General features: G+C 34.8%; 1 long non-coding RNA gene across 1 annotated transcript; it reads left to right on the plus strand.

The window, feature by feature from the left end:
• Positions 1-11678: 11678 nt before the first annotated feature.
• On the plus strand, positions 11679-13198 carry LOC110917580. The gene is made up of 3 exons (XR_002580668.2): positions 11679-11791; positions 12343-12399; positions 12850-13198. It is a non-coding gene; the product is annotated as an uncharacterized LOC110917580 (long non-coding RNA).
• Positions 13199-18190: the final 4992 nt, after the last annotated feature.

The following is an 18190-nucleotide window of genomic DNA, read 5'->3' on the forward strand; positions in this document are numbered from 1 at the left end:
CAGGGGATGACCAACTAGCCGATGCACTGACAAAGCCACTACTAAGACAACGGTTCCAACTACTATCTTCCAAGATCGGTCTCCTCTCACGATCATCTATCTTGCGGGGGCATGTTAAACCTACAATGAATCAAGATCTCCACAAATCAAGCCCTCAATCTCTAGTCAAAGTTGCAGCTGTACATTAGCATATATTTTTCTCTTTATCTTTGCTATTTAGATCCTTGTTTATAGTTATTTCCTGTTTTTCCTTTTGTCTATTCCTTCTGTATATATGTAACTCATTTCACAGTAATGAAACACAATTGAATTGATACATTCATAAGATATTCATGGTTGTACTTGTGCCTTAGTAGCACAGCGTCAGGGAGAAGATCACTTTGTCTTGAAGTGGTTTAGTGGTAATGGTTCATGATTCTTCATTGAGTCTCCAACTCGAGCTGGAGATAATCAAATGACCATTAGCAGGGCTCTAGAAGTTGAGGCCTCATGAAACCACTTTCTAAATTCTAACAATCAAGTCAGTACATTAGTGTGTATCACAAGTATAGACATGTATTTGATATGTATGTATGGAGAAGGTTTACCCCTAATAAAATGTGTTGGTATGTTTTTATAGAGAATAAATGGGCCAACTCTCATGGATCAAAATGTATCGGGCCTAAATCTTATCCCTCCTCTAGTCCTCTACATTAAAGTATAAAAGCTTATATAATTATTGTGTTAAAATAACTAGTATTTTACCCGCGGGTCTGTTATGTTTTCGTAAAGTATCATAATTAAAAGATAAGATAGTTGATCTTATGTTAAGTGTAAGGATCGAATACAATTGGGTATTAATATACAAAATGGCCGTAACATAAGAAGTGGAGGGAATATGTATTTCTGAACTTTTTTCCATCTACTTAAGCACGATGTTTACTTGCAAAAAAAATCATGTATTTACTCTAGTAGAGTAATGAGCGGGACTACAACAATTATGAACATGAGAGGCCACACTTGTTAAGTTACCTGGAGGAATATGATGATTATTACCACGAATACCCTCAACCAACATACGAGGAGCCTTAAGATTCATTGCGCTCAATGCTTGATACAGTTATGAACATGATAGTTGAGATGAAAAAGCAAGGCGAACAAAGAGACAAATCACTCGAGGCACTGGTTAAGCAGGTTGGTCACGTCACCCAAAATAGCTTTTAAAGCAGCCTGGTCCACCGTGAAAGCATTATTCCCCAAACCCATAAGAAAGGAAACCTCTGTTAGATCAAAACATGATATTTTTCCTCCTATCCATCCGAAGACCAAAATGTTAGCCTGTCTGAGTGGTATCTTCCTTCTAATGGGTTAGTTAAGAAATTCACCGATGCCTCTTTCTTAGCAGGAAATCTTTGCAGGCCTGAATATGTCAAAAAATGTATTTAACCAAATCGTGTAGGTACTTGAACATCGGGAGCCCTCTACAATGTACGGCATGCTCCCCAAAGGGGTCCAAACACGCCTTACCACAAACATGCATATCTCATCAGCCGAAAATAAAGAAATCATGTGGCGATACTAAGAATGGTACGATACTCCAACGGCGAAATATGTTGACCTAGCCCAATCATAGGGATATCGATAAAAAAATATTGAGCACGTAATGTTCGTAAACACTCAAAAATGGCTTTTTGTCTAATGGTCATGTTAAACTATATTTACAAGTCATGGATAATAATGGCTAATAAAGAATTTCATTATTGGAAAGAAACGAGTTTTTAAAACTCACGCGTTGCGGCGGAACCATTAAACCGAAAAAAATAAGAGTAAAAATGTTGAACCACGTGCGTGCGTTGTAGAGTGTTAACTCTTCAAATTTAGACCGAAACGTAAAACATTATCGTGAAAAGAATAACTAAGTCAAAACGATAACAAAACCAAAGTAAAAAAATCAATACAATAATATAATATAATATAATATAATATAATATAATATAATATAATATAATATGATATAACATAATATAATATCGGTCAATATGGTTCAGTTCGTTACGATGCTGACATTCATTATAGTAACAAATACATACATATATAATCCGATACTTAGACTCGCAAGTATACTCAAGCTCGATAAAAGAAGACCAGGATCAGACTTGTTTATCAAATAGGCGTATTTTAAAGTTGAGCTTGTTTATGCTGGGTTAGTTCAATTTATAAATCTTCAATTTTTATAATGAAAAGAACAATAAATTCAAAGTGATGTATATGATTTTATTTATTTTTAGTATGTATTGATAGTTATATTTAAAGTTTAGTTTCATGTCAAATGGCACATGATTTTCCTTGAGACAAAAACAATGTGAATACATGTAAGAGGGAAGCAGTTACTTACTAGGAGTAAAGAGAACTTTGAAAAGTGTAGAAAATTAAATAGTATTTATGAGAACGCACGTAGTGGGTGTGTTTTTTTTTTTCAAAAAAAAAGCCCTCAAACACGCCTGATCACGCCAAGGTCCCACCCCCTTGGGTGTTATTTTCGAAAAAAGCTCCGAAGCGTGTTTTAAATCACGCCAAAATGAAAAATTGTTGGCCAATCACATACATCCCTCTTTTTCTTGGCCAATCCTCTTTTTTTGGTTAGTTTTTTTTATTTAGTTCTTTACACCCCTTTTTAACATAATACTCACATCCCCACTACACCCATTTTAGAAAAACACCCAATAATGCCTCTTGCTAACTCGACTACCACATGGCCGAAAACGCCCAAAATTGGGGGCATTATTCACCCTTACTACTACGCATAGTCTGAGAGTCATGAGAAATTTATAAATTAATATAGGGTTAATAAGTATGTCCTAGTCAGGGGCGGATCTACTTGGGTGTCTGGGGTTGCCCGGGATACCCCTCAACTTTCTTGTCGAAGTGCAATTTTCTTTTTTATCCTCGTTTCATTTATTGGGATACCCCTGAGCACATATTAGGACACCCCTGAGTATAAATAAGGATGAGTTGCAATGCAATTTTCCGGTCGTCGAAATCTAAAATTTCCGGTTGACGAAAATTTGCAGCGGCATGGTTAAAAAAATTGAAGAAGATGAAATGATATATTTTAATTAACATGAGCATTGTAAACTTAAAACACCCTTCTGCAAAAGTAAAAAGTAACATCCACCAATATAGTCAAACTCCATTAAATATTTAGTTCATTAATTAATTTATTTAATCATTATCCCATATATAAATTTATAACTTTCTTATGCATCATCACTTGTACCCTAGGCTTTGGGGTTTTTTCAAAAAAAAATTTTGATTTTCCACTTTCTAACCTAAACTTATATCTTTTAAATTTTAACCCATTACTTGATTTCCACTTTCAACCTTAAAGTTTTATCTTTTTCATTTTAACCCATTTGAATTTTTTACTTTTAACTCAAACTTTTCATCTTTTGAATTTAACACAACACTTTATTATTTACAACTTTGGTCCCCATACTTTTTATCTTTCGCAAGTTTTTCGTTTTACGTTTCGTTCTAAATTTTGCGAGTTAACATGTAGTGACGTGCATGTGAGTTTCAACGTTTTTGCTCTATTTTCCCATATTTGACAGACCTGTCGTAACACGTCCATTTTTTCCCTTTTAAAAACTTCGCCGCAATGGGCGGGTCCTAGATCAACTAATTTATTATTTTCTACGTTTTACGTTTCCGGTTAATTTCTTCGCATTAACACACTGTAACGGGTGTGTGTGGTTCAACAATTTTAGTCTCCTTTCGTTCAGTGTAATTTTTACCATTTTATCTATTTTATTTTTACGATGTTGAGAGTCGATGTCGTTGTTGCATTGGTGCAACTTGGCACGGTTTTACGAACGGTTTTAACCTATTAAAAACTAAGTTTTACGTGCATATTTTATGTACTGGTATGTATAAATATGATTTCTTTTACATTCCGACGTAAACTTTTTTTATAGACGAGTCAGGTCAAATATAATACGTTTTCGTTTAAAGAAACCATTTTTACGTGCATATTTTTATGTACGTTTTCGTTTAAAAAACCATTTTTACGTGCATATTTTTATGTATGTTTTCGTATAAATTCAAGTTATTGTTCGATATGAATTTCATTTACTTTACGTTTGATTCAATGACAATGCTTATACAGGTTACACTGAGTTCAACAAGATACGTCGAAATGTGTGTTTTCATATGGTTAATGCATCATATAATGTTTGAACTAATCTATTCAATGTTTACGATGTACCCGCGCCGCAACGCGGGCGGATCTTTAACCCTAGTTTACTTTATTTAATTGAATGTAAGCTCTTTTTTTGTACTTTGTCTACTTATCAATTTATCTACGTCTTAGATTTTTACTTAATTAATAAGTTTTCAGTTTTGTTTTCAGTTTTTTTTTTAAGATATTTTTACTATAAGCTAAATAATACATATAAAAATTTTAAAAACATTTAAAGTTTGTAGAGAATTTTTATTAAAAACTAAATATTAATTATAAAACTTCTAAATAACATTTAAAGTTTTATAGAGAACTATATGATAACGTTCTTATGCATGGTACACCCATTAATAAAAAAAAAGGGAATTGGCCTGTAATAATCTCATCTAGACCTTATTGGCCACTAATAATCCCACCTCATAATATTCCCCCCACCAGTCCCACCTTTCACCTATTTTTCCTACAATGGTCCCCCGTTAAAAAAACTTAACGAAGTTAAGTTTTTTTCCAAATTACAAACAGATTTTTAGGGCTTTTGACCAGAACGATGATACGAGTCTATTGATGTAAAACTTACTTCGAAATGGTGCTCCAAGTGACTTGATTTTGGTTAATTAGAAATTTAAACACCCGAATTTAAGCGTCGTTTTCATCGTTTGGGGCACCGTTTCGAGACAAGTTTTACATCAATGGACTCGTATCGTTGTTCTAATCAAAAGCCCTAAAAAATCTGTTTGTAATTTAGAAAAAAGATTAACTCCGTTAAGTTTTTTTAACGGGGGACATTATAGGAAAAATAGGTGAAATGTGAGACTGGTGGGGGGAATATTCTGATGTGGGATTATTAATGGCCAATAAGGTCTAGATGAGATTATTACAGGCCAATTTCCCATAAAAAAATGATAAGTAACATATGCTTTAATAAATAAAATTATATTTGGATTCTATATTAAATTACTTTTATTCTCTCACCTTATTAGGGAGTAATAATATATTAAAAAGTATGGATTAAGAAAGGTTAATTAACAATTTTCCTTTCAAAATAGTTTCACAACACATATCCATACAATTAATTTTTAATTTAAATTATATCTGATCTCAAAATATCATATTATACTATACTGATTGTTTAATATTTTTTTATTCAGCTCGTGTAATACACGAGAGTGTATAACCTAATAATTATATACATAGGAGCCGTATAGAGCCCTTACTGGCTCTCAAATTCTCAGGGATAATCCTAGGTAAAAGAAAAATTTTAGGGCCAATTTTTACTAGCCGCACAGGGCCCCTATGAGCCCTCAAATTTTTAGTGGCAGTTATAGGCAAAAAAATTTGGGATACCCCTGAATTATTTTTCTAGGTCCGCCGCTGGTCCTAGTAATAATTCCATTCATTGGCTATGTTGCTTTAGAACTTTCATAATCTAACTTGACAAAAAAGTTAATAAAAGGTAGTGTTAATAATCAAGGTTCTTACAAAATAAAAATTTAGAACCTTATAATGTGATTTTAAACTATTAATATCTGACTGTGTTATTTTCAATAAACCACAGAGTCCGACCAACGGTGTAATTAACTCTTTTAAAATTATTATTAGATATTAATAGAGGAAAACGAAATTGTTCACATATTAACTTTGAAGTCTCTATCTAATGACTAACCCATGTTTTTTTTTACATTTTCCAACTTTGAAGTCTGTATCTTGAATAATAACTGACGCATAAATCAAATTCAAAATTTGGACCAAGATCACCCATTTGTTTTCGGTTTCTTTTCTTGTTGATTGAACATGATATATGTTTGAACCGGCATGGGTCGAAACCATTGTCGTTGGCCCAACAAGGACCGACCAATTTCCCTCTATATTCATTCCTTTGTTCAATGTTGTTTTGTAGACACACAACTAAAATCGTTATATTGTCTGTTGTTTTTAAATTAACTAGATTGTAAATTACATACATAGGGAAAATGAAATAATACATGATGGAATGCACATGTGTTTTAAACTAATTGTCATGTGACAAGCTTTGGAGAGAACACTATTCATTAGCTTTCCTTTTTAATATATAGGAGAACTAGATTGTAAATTACATACATAGGGAAAATGAAATAATACATGATGGAATGCACATGTGTTTTAAACTAATTGCCACGTGGCAAGCTTTGAATGAAGATGACACTATTCATTAGCTTTCCTTTTTAATATATAGGAGAACTAGATCGTAAATTATATACATAGGGAAAATGAAATAATACATGATGGAATGCACATGTGTTTTAAACTAATTGTTACGTGACAAGCTTTGAATGGAGAGGACACTATTCATTAGCTTTCCTTTTTAATATATAGGAGAATTTATTAAAAATGAGTAAATATGATATTTTATGTTTAAAAATCGGTATCTATGATAATTTTTAGTTTGGTCATTTATTTATATAGATATGAAGTCCTACCTTAATTTATTCTATTTTAAACAAAGTTCCAAAATGTTTCATTACTTGTACGATTCCCTCTTTGTGATGTGGTTGAACAATTTCAGTCGGTATCATTGGTTCGTCACAGTACCAATACCACCACTCATTATAGCAAGCGAAAGAGAAAAACAAAAAGATAATGTCGGGATATGACCTAAAGAATGTTAACACATGTTTATAAAAACAAATGCAGGTACCAAATTCAATAATACACGATGCTAGTACCAATGTCGATATTAGTTTGGTTTCTCACAGTACCGACAATCGTTATGGCTTATACGGAACGCCGAGAGAAATATAAACAAACATGTGTATTTAGAAAAAAAAAATAATAATAACGAATGCAAGTTAACAAAAGGGAAAACAAAATGAAAAAAAAAATATAATGTTAGGTTAGTGACCACCTTCCATCGTATAATAAACATATACAATAATAGTGATTGCTTGCAATTATATGATCTCACCGTATTTAATAAATCAACCATGTAACGGAGCCACAATATATTACAAATTTGAGAACATTAATGAGCAATTATTTATACATGCGCGCTAGAACTAGATGGTCTGGTTTGTATTTTTTTTCTTCACTCATTTATACATACACAACACATAGAAGGATGCACGGTATGGATCGCGGTCAGTTACTTCTTATAAAACTGCCTTTAACCTTGGCCCAGAGGCGCCAGACGAATCCCTTGGAACGTGGCGAGTCTTCCATCTTTGTGCTCAAAACCCTATTTCTTGTATTTGGTCCGCATATTCGTCTTACCTGCTTAGAGTAAAAAGGGGTTGTCGATTTGAGATAAAACGAGTAAGGAGACAAGGGGCTGTTGGAGCCTTTGATCGCACGGTTGAGCTGTTTTGAGATGGCGCGAAATTCATACGAGTCGTAGAGGTTGCTAACCGGGGTGGTGGGGCTGATGAGGGTGGTGGTGGGGATGGAGGGTGGGTGTTTTGGTGGTGATTTTTCCATATTGAAAGGCTGCAGGATGCTGGTGAGGAGGTTGGTTAGTTATGAATGTCATATGTGCACATGTGAATGTGATTGTTAATTTGTTATTGTGCTTTGCAAGTAACGTGGAGTTTTCTTGTTTACAAGGAGAACATAGTTTACTACGTTTCCTATGTTTGACTTTTTCTTGTTATAATAATATGGGTTATTGGATTTTATCACCCCGAACTGTTGGCTGTTGACCGCTGCCACCCTCAACTATCACTTTAACGCTCGCCACCCCCAACTTAACACTTAGTGTGTTCTGTCACAACGTAATTAACTAATCACTAACTTTTGATCTTGTTACAATACTTTTGGGGTGTCCTAAGATCCCTAAAATCTTTCTAAGATCCCTATGACACCCCCAAATGTATGGCCCCAAGATCAAAAGTTAGTGATCAGTTAATGACGTGGTGACAGAACACACTAAATGTTAAGTTGGGGGTGACGGGCGTCAAAGTGATAGTTGGAGGTGGCAGCGACCAATAGCTAATAGCCAATAGTTATGGGTGATAAAATCCAATAACCCTAATATTATTACGAATTAAAAACAGAATGTTGGCATATGAATTAGAAACAAAAATAATATTTTTTTAGCTAGGTTGAATCAAGAATTAGTTTTTGTTGGGTTGACTAAAGTAGCTATTTGGGCTGGGCCACGAAAAAAAGAGGAAACCCAAGCCAACAACAAAGGGCCCACGTTGATAGTTTCCACTTTCTAGTTTCTAAGGGGGTTTTATAATAATCTTCTGATAAATATATTCTTCTGATCATAACTGGATTAGGTTAATTATTACGTGTAAAGCTTGATTTCTCTTTTGTCTGTTTTAAGTTTAACACAATCATGTTCATGATCTAGTAAATGTTTATGGTTGTATTTTTGTTAGTACATTTGTGTTATACATCTTATGTTATTGAATGGTTATAAATTGTCAAGAGCATTCACATCCAACCCCCCTCCCCCCCCCCCCCCCCCTCCCTCAAAAATTATGTGAGGGGGTTTTTATTTTATGAAAAGTGGTTGTAGGTAGAGAAGAGAGAAAATCTTACTTTTCATCTGTAAATTTGAGGTGACACTGTTCACCTCTTATAATTTTTTAATATATTTTGAAAGTGTTTGTGAGTGGAACAGAGAAAATGTAATGATAAAGGTATAAAAAATATTATTTAATTTAAAATAAGAAAGAAAAGATAGTAATTTTTAGTGTAATATAGAATAAAAAATAAGGGATCGAATGTGAATGCTCTTATAAGATTATTGTCGAATTTGCAAGATGCCATATCATTATGGAGTAGCTGGCAGAGACGGTACGTCTCTTTCATGAATATTTATCACTATAAGGCTACAATAAATATTATATGAATAAGAAAACTGATTGGCCACACGTCACTGTTTCCTGTACTGTTTTTTCTCCTGCATTATTGAGTATCGTGGGGATCTTCAGGTATAGTAGCTGGCAGAGACTGCACGTCTCTTTCACCTTGTATCGTGTGTCTCCTCTGAACTGGAATTGTCTCGCGCTCGCATGAGCGGCCTACAGTGGAACACTCAAATCAACCAAGTGTTTTTAATATTAAGTGTGGGTATGGTCCTGCGCGTGCAGGGGCTAGGTCGTGGCCCGAGCAGCAGTTGGGACCATACCCCTTCAAGTCCCCCAGTCCAGTATTGCTCGCATGCGTGATAGTAAGCGGGTGGAATTCTTGACCAGCTGAAAACGTACACTTGTATGTGTGAGTTGGAAAGTGCACACTTGCGTGTGTGTGCCATGAGAGATTGGACACTTACTTGTGTGGCTTGAGAAAGTGCACATTTGCGCATGCGGGTAGGCATTCAAAATTTGAAAAAGTTTCTGTTGGTATAAGGTTTGGTAAAAAGGTGATCTGACGCGTAACACTGTTGAAAGGCATGACGCATGTCATGTTAGGTTACTTTTCGTCTATTGCAGGCATGTGACGGCCACGCGCGCACGTGGGTTGTCACTCCATGTTTCCCGCGTGACGTGGTGACCAGGTGAGTGGACCGTCATGGCTAGTGGGCCGACACGGTTACCATCACATTAAACGCGATGGGTATAAATAGTCGATCAAACCCTAATGTGTCCTGTCGTTTCTCTTTCTTTCATTTTTTCTCTCCAACTTCTTTTTGAAGATCTTCGTATCTTCAAAGTGTTCTTCACCATTCTTCAACGAGTTTGAATTTTTTTTCGAGAAATTGTTCAATATTTTAGGAATATGTCTACATCCTCGTAGTTAGAAGACGTTGGGAAGTAGAAACGTAAGAAGAATCCACCTACAACCGTTGCGTAGGCGGTTATAAATTGGAGAAAATTTGATTTTGACAAGTTATGCAGAGACATGCGCTTTCCAGACGATTGGTATGTTACATACCCGTATGAGGGGAAAACGTCTACGTAGGCACCTGATGAAATGATTGCTTTAGATGTGGATTTTTTTTTTATGGGAATTTTAGGTGTCACGGCCCTCGGCCCCGGTTTGATCCGGTCCAAAGCCGCGAGTCAGGAAATCCCGTGGTATTTAATTTAGGCGACAGCGGAAGTCTTTTTAATAAATGATCTTTTGATATTAAAACTGCCCGTTTACAAGATTTAGGGATAAAACCCTATAATTTACAATACTGCGATTTCTCTAGGAAATCTTTATTTCTCAAAACATGTTTCTTTTATTTATTTACATTGAGCCACTTTTCTAAGCTTTTAGTGCTCCACAGCACTTTTCTTTGCTTACAACAGATCACCTGAAACATGTTTGAAAAAGGTTTTGTCAGCGGGGAAATACTGAGTGAATCATTTATTTTGATAAAAATAACATTTAGTTATAAATTACAGCATAAGAGCGATTACAATGGTTCCTATCTTATTGTTATATGGCACCGTGTCACCTCCTAGTGACGGTGGTCATACCACTATCGGGTCCTGTCACCCTATTAGTGATGATTATCACTGTTAGGGCTTATATGCCTAACCTATGTTAGGGCTTATTAGCCTAACCCTGTGAGAAAATTAGTAATGTGCACAATACCCCACTAGCCATTGATTAAGATAGCCACGACTTAATTCCTGTAATTATAACTTTTGAAAATAATTTGAGGTATTGTAAAACAATTGATAAAAAGAGAATGGCTCACATTGCAGATTTAACGAGCAGAATATAAGCCTACTGATTAGCCTTGATTAACCTAATTTAAATAACAATGCACACACAAACGGGTTAGTAACTAATACAGCAGTTACGACAATTCACGAGATTAAACCTTCACAACGAGTTACAAGTGCAATACTTAACAATTCAACGGATTCACAACGAATGACAGAGTATAGTCCGAGTTCGAACAGCACTCAAACATTCAAGTTGAAATCACGATGAATAACAAAGTATAAACTCAATTTGAGCGGCACTTAAACAATCGTTGGATAGTTATAATCGATCGGACGTTGAATCGTAATAGCGATCGAGTTATTACCCTGATTGCGGCAGCGTTTCGTGAATCGTGTGTGTTAACTGTACTGTTTCTGCTATAACTCGACGTATACAACGAGAATTTACGTCGTTCCAAAGACAGAATTCAAGTGCCAATGTCTGCTATTTATACACGAAATTTGGACATGCTTACGGACCGTAAGCCATATCCCTTACGGTCCATAAGGGAAGCAGTCTATTTATAGGGTAGCTGGGTTCGGGACTAGGCTTGCTGACTTGATAGTTTTATGAAATTCTGTAACACCCCAAATTCTCATATGACCTAAAAGTATAATGTGTAGTGATGTTTAATAAAAAAAATATGTATATAATATTATGTCAAAAATTAAAAGTTAGTAAAAGAAAGATGGTTAAGTTAGAAGGTAAAGTACTAAAGTGAATAGGGATTTAATGATGAGGGACCAGATGTGTAAACGTTGTTATAATACATGATAAAAAAAACAAAGAAAGAAACCTGGGACCTAGGTGCGATCGTGAGAAGCCAGGGGGGAACCCCTTCCCTCACAAAACCCTAAATCACTAGATTCCATCAATTGAAAGCCAGATTATTGAAGAATCGAATGCATGACCTAAGAATCCTGATTATCTAAGTGTTCTTGATCTCAAGTAAGTTAAATTTTGTGATTTGATGATGTTTGATTATGTGGGTTTTGTATGATTCGTGAATGTAATTCAAAATTCAGTATGATTATTGGTTGCTATGAAGTTCTAGACATCATTAGATGCTAAAATTCGAATATGAACATGATTAGGGCAAAACCCACTTGCATGTCAAGTAATGTCTAGCAATTGTGAAGTTTTGTATGTTAATTTGATTATTGATTCATGAAATTGTTATGAATAATTGATTTAGAACTATGTGCTCATGATTTGAGTGGTAGATTTCAAAATAGTAGGATGTTTATGTTAATCAATGAGAAGAACTATTGAAATTGTGCTTAGGATGCTTGTACATTATGCTAAACTAGTGATACGCACACAATGTGTTCGACGAAATGCCTAAGTGAGTTTAGTTATGGTTCTTACATGAATGCTTGTTAAGATTGATGCAACTTCTTTATGATAATGATGTATGTGAATAGTAGACGCCATAGCGTATTATAAGGGTTGTGAAAGTATTGTTTATGAAAGCTAAAGCATGGGATTATGACATATAGGCACGAAGAAGGAAGAAGGCGCAAGTCACTCGAAGGCACAAGTATCTCAAGATCGCGGTAAGTTCTTTTGAACTTTATTTACTCTACTAGTAGATTTACGAATGATATTGAATGATATTATTTGATAATACGATTCGTGCAAATTCCTTTATGGATAAAAATTGGTTAGATGTAAGAGTTATGTCGAAAAAGGTGTTAGAAGTTATGTTGTAGTGAATGCGAAATGACCCGTCTAAATGGGTTGAAAGGATAAGTGAAATGGTTCTTGAAATGTTTATATATTGACTTGTTCATAACGGGTTAATTGATGTATGTGTGTTGAAGTGCATGGTATGTAGTGACTTATTACTAACGAGTCGGAAAGCAGTAGGTTGGACGTTTGCGAATGGAAGTAAACATGTTGAAAAGAAATATGTCATGTTAATGGGTCGAATAGAGAAAGGTAATTAAAGAATTTGAGTTGTTATGTATTACGACTAATAAATGTTTTGTTGTTATGAATGATAGGTAAATCTCAAGTTTAAATGTGGCGCACTCGGACCGATCACACGCACACGCAACGCCGACCTTATGCGCTTCCGGTCCAAGTTGTTTATTTTGAATGGGTCAATTTAACATTTTGTGTAGTTAATGTCAATTAGTAAGTGTCTAGTTTGTTAGCATGAAATTTGGTTCCTAAACTTTTGGTTTTAATTGTACAAAATGTTATCGGTGGACCTTATATGACCACCACTTTGTTATTTGAAAAGTGTCGTAGGGTTTGGTTAAATGAATATTGTAAAAACAGGAGGAAAAGTTCTAAGTTCAAACGGGTCATGTCAAATTTTCGTAAAATCGCAAGAATTTTATGTTGTTAGACGAATGAGTAAAAGTTGGGCGTTTCAAGTTGGTATCAGAGCCGAGGTTTGAGGGATTCGAGCACGGGATAGGGTGCTCGGACTCAAACCGAAAGCTCAAGAAGGGGTGCGTGTTCGCTCCGAGGTCGCCAATGAGGTAAGATTTTAAGTTTTTGTTTAATATAAGTATGTATAGTGTGTTATGATAAATATTTAAGTAAGCATGTGAAATAGTAATAATGGGAGTTAAACATTAAGTTATATCAGATCTGGCGTCGCACACAGTTGTGTCGTTAAGTGACACAGCTGTGTGGACCATTGATGCTTGTTGCTAAGATCAGGGTGTGTAGCGAGGCAGACACAGCTGTGTGACATTGTACTCAGATAATCAACACAGCTGTGTCTGGGCAAAAAAAAAAATTTTCAGCAATTCAGCAAAGGAAGGGCCGTCACCGACGGGCTATGATGCCGTCGCCGACGCCCTTATGTATGCCGACGGCTTAAGTGGCTGTCTACGGGCTTTTGTGGGCGACGCAAGTTTTCAGAGCCCGTCGCCGACGGGGCATGAAGCCGTCGCCGACGGCTAGCGGAAATCAAATCCGCTGAAAAGTTTTTGATTTGTTTTGTTTTTGTATTTCGAGCTTTTAAGTTGCTCAAAAGCCTAATGAATGCTCGTATAGGGTCTATATAAGGCCTAGTAAGATTTACATGACCACGATTAGTGGGTAAGATAGACGGGCTCATAAAAAAAATCGAAAGTAATGAGTCGAATGATACGAATGAATGATGAAAGCTGAAAAAGCAAGTAAAGTTTAAAATATAAGAATGCGAACGAAGTGATTACGGACTAATGAACTATGATGTATTCAAGCTTGTAAATTATGATTTAAGTTCCCATACTTCTCAGAAATGCCCGTTTTATGTTCATGTCAAGTTATAAGAAGGTATAATGAGTTATGTAAAGTTATGTAGATCGTTGGCGATAAAGTAAGAATTTATAAAAGTCGAATGTAACATATGGAATGGCATGGAATGAAGGACGAATGTATAAAGTGGGGTTGGAAACGTATGATAATGAATAATGAACGAAGTAAATATAGACTAAAGTTATATGAAAGAACCGGAATTGTTGATAAATGAATATAAAAAAAATGATGAGATTAGTGGTGAAAATAATTTGTAGAATGTGAGTTAGATGGAATTCGTATAAAAATTCGGATGAATGCATGCTTTGATAGAATTACGCATTAGGGGCTTGTACCTCATGTGTATTTATGATTTGCTTTATTATGATTAAGAGGCAAATATGTGCTAAATGTGAATCATCCGAACTAATTAGTAAATGATATGTTGAAATTATGTTATATAGTTGCTCCGAATGAAATTTATTAATTGTAGAATCATTGAGCATTAGCATGTGAAAGTACATGTATGTGAATGTATATGTGTATTGTTTAGAGGATCACGTAAATTGTACATGTCGTACAATACGAATATGAAATACGTAGGGTATTATTATTATGACCCACTAAATTTAGATGAATACATGTTCAAAAGTTTAAAGTGTGTAAACGAGATAGTTGACTTTCTAAAAGTCAACAGTATAGGGATATCATGGGATGGTCATTAGACACAATTGTTTAAGTAAAGAGTTAATGTGTTACGTCCTAGATGAATTACGTGTTATGATTGATGATAGTTTAGTTGTATGAATTCGAAATGAGATAACTATTAATGAACGTCTCATTTATATGAAATTCTACTAATGAAAGTCGATTAACATATGAATAAAGAGAAAGAGAACAGACGTATGTATGCTCGCTTAAGCTAATGATATTACGAACATAATGATATGTAAGGATGGGAATACTGTCAATTTTACTTGAGCATGGATGGCAAAAAGGGTTAAGAGGAAGTAATAAAGTAAGCGCGAACATGGACGCTAACGGAACGTGAATTCACAATCACTTCGAATTTATTCACATGAAGATGTAAGCGTGTTTGAATATTTGAAATTAAGTGGAACGTATAAATAAATGAGAACTTGGTAATGTTAACGAAAGGTATGGAAAGGATAATTGTTCCGATGTTAGCTAAAGGCGTTTGTAAGTATGTTCGAATTGAAAGTAAGAACAACCCGTACTACAATACTTATATACAAAAAGTATTGGGTGGTGGGTGACTTTAAAATGGTTATATTGTAGAAGTCAGTGAATAATAATTACTTACAAATGCTGGAAGTATTACGTAAGAAATACAACGTGTAAGGTAGAATACTCATTAGTAAAAGGCATGTTAGAGAACGTAGGTGAATTAACACCTAATACGGTGAAAAAAAATGGAAATGGTATATTAAGGGATGGTCATGTATTGACCGAAGCTCGAGAAAAAGGTGAGAATCATCTCACTTATGTCCGGTCAAGCTAGCAAAAAGGGGTCTAACGATTCTTAAAGGAACGAATCAATATAAGAAAGAAAGAAAGAAAGATAAGAATGAAAAGTATAAGCCTACGATTGAATGTAAGACAAACTTAAGAAAGAAGGGTGGGAACACCACTAGAAATAGGATGTAAAGTGTCGCGTCGAGACGCGCTACATGAAATAGGACATGGAATTAAGTGTTAGGACCCAACACTCGGAGTTGAATGTAGAAGATTAATATGAAAAAGTTTCGTAAGAAATGACATGGTAAATGATACGGCAGAAGAAAGGAAGGTACGAAGGAAAATGTTTGAATCTGAGAAATGGATTCGACCATGTAAGGAATGAAAGGTTGAATCCGTAAGCAAGCACGGATCAAACCAGTAAGAACGAAAGGTAATGAATTAAAAGTTCGAATCCATAAATGAATTAAACAAGTAAGAATAAAAACTAAGAACAAAACTCAAATGAGTCATACGGGTCAAATGGCGATCGCCATTTGAACTCGGTATTTAATGTTTGATTTGTCAAGTTTGTTACTTATAGGTGAGCATAATGTATGGGCATGCATTGTCACAGTTTGGAAAGTATTAACCGTCGCAAAGTATGAATAACGAGTCAAGGGATTTGACCCGTGACAGGTATGTATAAAAGATCATATTTTTTAATACGAGCTTAGGGCTCAACTAGAGAATGACGTGTCGGAATAGGATAACTGATTCACATAAGTAAGAATGTATTTACAGTTACTCTTCCTAAAAGTCAAACGAAGTGAATGAAGTCCTTGCAAGTATGCAGGTATAAAGTACGAACGTGTACTTCGATACAACCACAATAAGTAAGGGGTATAAGGCTGACCTTGAAAGGTCAAACTGTGAAAGTTGGCAAAGTGACCAATAAAATGAAGGGATAGTATATAAGAAATGGAATGTATGATACATTTTAGCATGTACGTGAGAGAATTGTGAAAGAGACAATAGGCGAACAAACACCATGTAGGACGCAATTATGAAGGGTTATGGGCTAACTATTTATTTATAGATAAATATGAAGGAATTCTTAGTGAGGTGATAGTAATAAAGCTAGTGGAAGGATGCTCACGAGTGAGAGCATATTTCATGAATGGATGAGACCAACTCTGGTACGGAAGGTACATATAAAGAAGTGGATCGATTCGGCTCACGGATAACTGATTTATGCAATAAAGTCGAGGTTAGTATAATAAGTAGTTCATGCAAAGAGCTAATAATAAAGTGTTGCGAAGATTTGAGGCTAAACTCAAAAGTTTTAATTAGTTAAAGTAACAGTAGTAACCGTAGAACGATACTTTATGCTCATAGTAAGCATGAAAAAGTAATTAGGAAGAGGGTAGTTTTGTTTTAATACTACTAAGTCATTAAATATTTATAGTATGCATATAATGATATGCTAAGCCCTCATATGAATAAGAAAGTAATTAGAAGAATGTTAGTAATGGGATGATAGGGTTTTCTCAAGGTTACAATAATGAATTATATCGTGTATGATACTTAAGTGGAATGAAATAAATCAAATTATTTTGTTAGCAAATGTATGAATATGTTATGCTGAGTTAGAAAGATAGAAACAAGCCGTAAACATAGGCTTGTTCGACCAATAGTATACACTTGAAATAAATTTCAATGAACGAACCGCTAGTAATGATGTATGCTAGGAACTAGCATTATAAGGTGAAAACGACACTAATAAGAGCTCTGGATCAGATTTCTGACTTATATGCGATTATGAAAGTAATTTACTTAATTTAAGAATGGAGGGACAATGTGTACAAACATGTGTGCATAAAAGAAACTTTTTGCCAAGGTCCCGAATGCATCTAGGTCGTAGTAAGCATCGTGAATGAACAGATGAAAAAGTAATGGTAGAATTGGTCTAGTTGGAATGAGAAAGGTTTCAGGGACGAAACCTCTTTTAAGGGGGGTAGACTTGTAACACCCCAAATTCTCATATGACCTAAAAGTATAATGTGTAGTGATGTTTAATAAAAAAAATATGTATATAATATTATGTCAAAAATTAAAAGTTAGTAAAAGAAAGATGGTTAAGTTAGAAGGTAAAGTACTAAAGTGAATAGGGATTAATGATGAGGGACCAGATGTGTAAATGTTGTTATAATACATGATAAAAAAAAAACAAAGAAAGAAACCTGGGACCTAGGTGCGATCGTGAGAAGCCAGGGGGAACCCCTTCCCTCACAAAACCCTAAATCACTAGATTCCATCAATTGAAAGCCAGATTATTGAAGAATCGAATGCATGACCTAACAATCCTGATTATCTAAGTGTTCTTGATCTCAAGTAAGTTAAATTTTGTGATTTGATGATGTTTGATTATGTGGGTTTTGTATGATTCGTGAATGTAATTCAAAATTCAGTATGATTATTGGTTGCTATGAAGTTCTAGACATCATTAGATGCTAAAATTCGAATATGAACATGATTAGGGCAAAACCCACTTGCATGTCAAGTAATGTCTAGCAATTGTGAAGTTTTGTATGTTAATTTGATTATTGATTCATGAAATTGTTATGAATAATTGATTTAGAACTATGT

Source organism: Helianthus annuus, chromosome 16 (assembly GCF_002127325.2).
Source record: "Helianthus annuus cultivar XRQ/B chromosome 16, HanXRQr2.0-SUNRISE, whole genome shotgun sequence".
Classification (NCBI taxonomy): domain Eukaryota; kingdom Viridiplantae; phylum Streptophyta; class Magnoliopsida; order Asterales; family Asteraceae; genus Helianthus; species Helianthus annuus.